General features: G+C 48.9%; 1 protein-coding gene across 1 annotated transcript in view; it reads right to left on the bottom strand.

The window, feature by feature from the left end:
• ZC3H3 (zinc finger CCCH-type containing 3) overlaps nt 1–6,000 on the bottom strand; it is a gene marked incomplete at its 5' end in the record, with an annotated part of 77,197 nt that overhangs the window by 32,437 nt on the left and 38,760 nt on the right.

The following is a 6,000-nucleotide window of genomic DNA, read 5'->3' as shown; positions in this document are numbered from 1 at the left end:
GAGCCCCCGGCCCGGTCCGGCCAGCCGCTGGCTTGCCCGTGGTAACTCCCAAACGGGCAAGGCAATGCCTCGGCGGTACCTAACAGCCATCGACGACGTATTATGTGCCATTAAATCCGCTCAGGGTCAATAAGCCCCTGCTCTCAAAAAGCCACATGTGCCTGGGGAGCGCCGGCACACCGCCCCTGCGCTGCCAGTTTAAAAGTGATGTTCGAACTTAAGGGCCAACTTTTTTTGCTTCCTTTTTTCCCCCCTCCTTAATTATTTCTCATGTTTTCAGCAATCTTTCCCCACCTGCATGTTATTTTCAAAGCTTTTACTGTCCCAAGGCACCTTCTCTTACCGTTACCTTTCAAGGATGAGTGTAACAGAGAATATTTTGTCCTTCCCTTAGGATACCTCAGAGGAATTTTTTAACATCGGTCCTCAACCTCCCAGAAGTGTTTTCCCCACAACCTGGGTGCAGAAAGACTCTTCCTACACCAGACAAAGGGATCAACAGCAGAAGCAAGGATAAAACTCAAAAAAACTAAACCCAAACTAACCTTTTTCTTCCTTCCAAAGCTGCTTTGACATTTCTTCGGCTGTCCTAAGTGGAGCAGCGGGCTGGTTGCTTTTAAATCATCTCCCCCCCGATCTCACCAGCACAGCGGATGAATGCATTAGCTATTCACCCTGCAGACCGGTCTGGTACCGAGAGCACAGTTGAGCCATCACTTTTGCAGTCATCAACCTTCCTGCCTTCAGATTAAATGCATATTTTTAAATCAATGGCTGAAAAAATGCCCTGCAAAGGGCTGCAGCAAGTGCAGAGTGAAAAAGAGATGTCAAATTGTGCATGTAGTTGCAAGGATCACGTCTCCACGGATGAGGAGCTGGTTGGGTTTGGGTTTAGGGGGGGATTTTGCACAGTAATGTTTCATTCCATCATTTCAACCCGTTGTCTGTAGATCTTCAGGCGTCCGTGAAATCTTTTGGGAAAGGCAGAGAATGACTGTATTATTCCCCATAGCTACCTCGAAAGGAAAAAGGGGAACAGTAAAAAGTAGGAGATGATATATCTCCTTACTTGTTCTCCACTTTGGCCCCACATTTTAAAAAAAGAATCAGTAGTAAAACAATTTTTGAGAACTATTAAGTAGTTCCTACACATGCGGATTCATCCACGCACTTGAGCATATTTAGACTCCTGTGTGTCACTGAATTAATGTGCCCAGGCACACGGTCAGAGACGTGGGGTCGCACGAATAAGCTCTGTGCCCCGAATTTGCCCCCAAACTCCTGCCCCAGCAAAGCAGAGCTAGAAGATGCCTTTGAAGCTCACCCCAACTCTTTCTCGGCAGGGTGAAGGAGAGAGAGGAGGGAGCGGCCCAGCCAAAAACCGCAATGTGGAAGCTCTTTTCAAACTCTCCTAACAAATTTCCCGGCTCTTAGGGAGCAGGAGAGGATGACAGATCACCGAACCTTTAGATTAATTGCTCGCCAAAGTGAGATGGTCGTGTTTGGTACCCGACGTCAGCACATCCCATCAATCTCCGCAGCCGAGTGCCGCTGTCGGGAACTAATCCCCCCCCTCCCTCCGTCTCCTCACCAGGCAGCGAGTTCATTTCCACTTCATTACTTCGCAATGTAGTGAGCCGACGAGTGTCTTACTTACTGGCTACACCACTCACGCCGCGTTACCGACGCTGCAGCCGGCTGTGCCGCGCTTTGCTGAGCCTGGGGCAGGCGCCGGGGACACGGCAGCAGAACCTCATCTCCCCGGAGCAGCATATGCCCGGTTGACATCCTTTAAAAAAGGGGCATGGGGCAAGAGGGAGATTAATCGCACGAAATAGTCCGTGTCTTTCACCTCCCTCCCTTTTGGGTGCTAAAATCACAGGAGGAATGTACTCTGCAGAGTCCTGCCCTAGCAGGACAACATCCCAAAGGGTCTGCCCTGCTCCTCCAGGAATCTCCTGGAGATCCCAGTCTCCCATACCCAGTGCCTGAAGCCATGGAAGCATCCAGTTTTGCCCTGAGGAAACACGCGCTGCTTTGCAGCTTATCCCCAAAACCACTTTAAATCATTAATACAGCGGTCTTAAATCACCAATACAGCCTTTTCCCCAAGAAATCCTCAGGTAGTTAAACGGAGCCCCAGGAAAGAGTCGGGAGAGCTTTTCCCACCTCTTTCCATAACTCCATGCCCTCCCCGGACAAGGCGAGCAGTGCCAAAAACTGACTTTTGGTGCTTTGTGATGGATAAAGGCACCGTTGCTCTCAGCTTACGGGTAATTTCCTGGTCAGCATCACTTTATCCTACCATCTGCTAAAACGATTACTAGCTGGAGAAAAACTGAACCAGCAGAAAAAGTGGAGAAGGATGCGTCGGGGAGGAGGCAGATGCAGCGGTGTCAGGCTCGAGCAGAGTTACAGCACGGTGCTTGCTCCTCGCCGTCCGCCTCTCCAGAACAAAATCCTCATGGGCAAGTATAAAAGAGAAAGAAAAGGGAAAAAATAAAATCCCACCCAAAGGATGCTTCATAGAAAAGTGAGGGTCTGGTGGAGTTTTGGGGGTTGGTTTTTCTTTTTTTTTTTTGTAGTTGAAGGAATTTATGCCATAAAAATTGAATGCTCACACTTATTAAAATTGTACTTCTAAGATGGTTTGTTTTGGTTGGCTTAATCCCACATTTTTGCCCTTGAAAAGAGAGGGCTGCATATCCTCCCCTCCTCTTGTTGTCCTTTACATGCATCTCATTACTCGTGCAGCCACCCTTCGTCAAAAGGTTCGCAGGGATAACAAAGACCCGGGCTGTTTCCAGCAGCGTCGTTACCGACTGTGTAATTACAGACCCAGAAAGCAGACTGTCCAGGCACCCACGTTTATCTACACCATCCTGTACATCACTGATTTCCCTGTGGGAATTACACCACGCACAACTGTATTTGTTGGGCTATTGCAGGCAGCTTTAGACAAGTAGGAACAATCGCTAGCCCTCTGCTAGCCCGTTAACTCAGTCAGAGTGACTAAATATCTCTGGCACGAAGACAGCTATTTGCCATCTTAATCCGAGGCAAGCCAGGTCGGCAGGGACCGATTGGTAAAGATGTATTTAATTAAACGGCGGAGCCTTCCCCTCTGTTGTTCTGTTCTTGTGTTCAAGTACTGATCCTGTACAGACGGGACCAGTGCCTCACCGCAGGGTCCGGAGATGATGCCACACCATCTCCTCTCTGCCTGGTAAAGCAATTAATGTAGCAAACAATTAATCGTGGTCTAGCAGAGAGGACAGAGTGGTAAGTTTAGAGTGACACGCCCAAACGTGTGGGAAGGTAGGATGCCGGCTTTATTGAAATAATATGACCAAATAAAAATGACCGGTCAACTCACCGGTATTAGGAATCAATTAACAGGGTAGAAATCAGCACCGTATAGGAAACATCACGAAGGCAGCACAAAAGCAACGCAAGCTTTATCTCTTATGCAGTAATCAGGCACGGCGAGGCAAGAGGTAATTACAGGAGCACTGGAAAACAGGATTTACTCAGAAAGGTTTTTACCGCGCATAGAGTAATTTTCTCTGCTTATTAATGCTACTAGCTCTCGTGCCTAGCAGCTCAATAAAGCAGGCTATGTAATAGTTAAAAAAAAAAATAAATAAAACCCAGCACACTCTTTAAATTAAATTCTTGCTCCTCGACACAGACGCCGAGTTATCCTGGATGTACGGTGACAGTCACGGGTGTTTAACCAAAGAGCAGGTCACAAGCATTGCCTGGTTTAGTACTTACTTTACTGGGGCTAAAAGGGTTGAATCAGGTTTGTCTTAAAAATAAAGATGCAAAGTCCCAACAACTCCGCTCAGAAATCACACGTGTGCTGCCTGTCTTAAAAAATTAGGAGAGCCAGAGCCTTTCAAGATTCCCTGTGCAAGCGACGGAGCTGCCTGTCCCTTCTCCGATCGCACCGGAGCCAAAGCTCTCACCAGGGCACAAGCGCTTTTGCGCAACCACATCCTTTATTTGACAGCATTTGGCTTTTTAAAAGTTGCCCTTTGTACTTCTGCTGCTTTAAAACAACCATGCTTCAAAATGCAGCTGCTTTCTGGGTGATTTTTAAGCCTCCAGGACTGATTAAAACCAAACGCAGGAGCATTTGCAAGCCCTGCATCTTAAATCACTACAAAAATTAAAGCAGAGCATCACCGACGGGTAAAAGCCCACCAGCTTTGGCCGGGCTGCTATTCCTGCTTTTTTTTTTTTGCTGCTTCTTGTAACTCTCGGTTCGTTTCCCTACCGTTGTTTCCTAGGGGGAAGAGGAAAAAAAACCAACCCTTTTTCTGCAAAAGCGGCAGAGGTCTCAGCGGCGGCGTGCGGTGCGACTGCGGGGGCATCGTGCCCCCTAGAGGGTTCAGCTACAGGGCCCGGCCGTGCGAGGGTCCGCGTGTGTCCGGCTTCGGATCTGCTTTTCTAAATGCAAAGAAGGAAAAAGAAGGGGGGGGAAAAAAAAAAAAAGCCCCATTTCCTTCCATAGATTGCACATCTGCGCCTGAATATGCTTTATACAATACATGATATATAAAGAATTTGAAAAGGCGGAGGGGGGAGAAAGGCATGCGTGAATATAAAACTTTGCACAACAGGCTGCGGGTAGTTACGTATTGCTTAGAATTTTCATCTCCAATTAGGAGATGTATAATTAAACCCCGGCTTGATCCCAAACCAAGGAACACACCAAAAGGACCTCTTCTCGCTTTCGCTGGAGCAAGACATAGACGGAGTCGTCGGGGAAGCTTGGTGGTGCCGGGTTGAGCCCACGTAGTTCTAAATATCGTCAAAAAAAGGATGCCTTTTGGATGTACGCTCACTGTCCCCTGGGCTGAACCCCTCTGGGGCAGCCCCTCTGCTTTCAGGGGTAGCTGAGCCCACCTCCCAGCAAGTAAAACCCCGTCGGGGCCGGGGGGGGGTGTTTATTCACTGACCACCCTCCCCTTCGCAAACCTCTTTCCTTGCTGCTCCGCGTTTCAGTGCTGGAAACCTGCCGAGTTAAACAACGCGGCTACAATTAAAACGAAAACTAGGAACAAGAAAAAAAAAAAGGCAAAAGCCAAAAGGAATAGGTATGTTTGCGGTCGGCAACTGAAAACAGATGGGGAGTCAATGAGGCAGAGGAATAAAATGCAGAGAGGCTGCTCCTGCCTGAAGGAGCTGCCAAGGTGAAGGCTCCCAGCCCGGGGAGGGGACAGGGCATACGGCAGCAGCGGAGAGAGGCTTTACAGTAAGCAGGGACGGTAACCGAATATCCCGAACTGAGAGCAAGCCAGAGGGGCATTCGAGGATGGAGAGGGGGATGTTTGCTTCTCTTTAAATGCACCGTCTGGCAGGGGGCACAGTGTTCTCCTGGTGCAATTTGAGGAGCCAAAAACCATTGTATTTGCACACGCAGCAAGCCTGGTTTATCCCAAATCGCACACCGGGGCACGGCAACACGGCCACGCTTTCCACGGGGTGCAGAAACGTTCTGCTCCGCTGCCAGCAACAACTTGTGCCTTGCCACTTCCCCAACCTCTCGTGATACCTCTCCCTGCTGCTTATTCCAAAAGAAACATCAAATTGGGAAGATCCTGAAGGGATCCGGCAATGCGCCATGCCCACGGGGGATGAGCTGAGTCTTTCCTCCGGGCTCCCTTCTGCTGAGATTGCATTGAGTCCATCCAGAATACCCAGCTCTTAATTAATCAAGACACCTGGATTTGTCCAGCCCTGGTTGCATTCCCTAGGGGAAAAGGGAAGGAAAAAAAAAAATAGGGAAAAGAAAAAAAAGCCCACACCACTTGTTTGTCTCCTGCAAGCTGCAGCTCATCACAAGCTGCCGGGTTTAGCACGCAGACAGCTGCGGATGCTGACCAAGAGCTTCCCATTTGTTTCAGTGCTTTGGATTAGGCCTAAAAACAAAAGGAGAGATTTGCAGGTATAGGTGGTATGGGGAGAGCTGCCTCTTGGGGCTTGGTAACG

This window comes from Cariama cristata, unplaced genomic scaffold (assembly GCF_000690535.1).
Source record: "Cariama cristata isolate BGI_N322 unplaced genomic scaffold, ASM69053v1 scaffold5055, whole genome shotgun sequence".
NCBI classification, from domain to species: Eukaryota; Metazoa; Chordata; class Aves; order Cariamiformes; family Cariamidae; genus Cariama; species Cariama cristata.
This window is presented reverse-complemented; position numbering and strand designations above follow the sequence as displayed.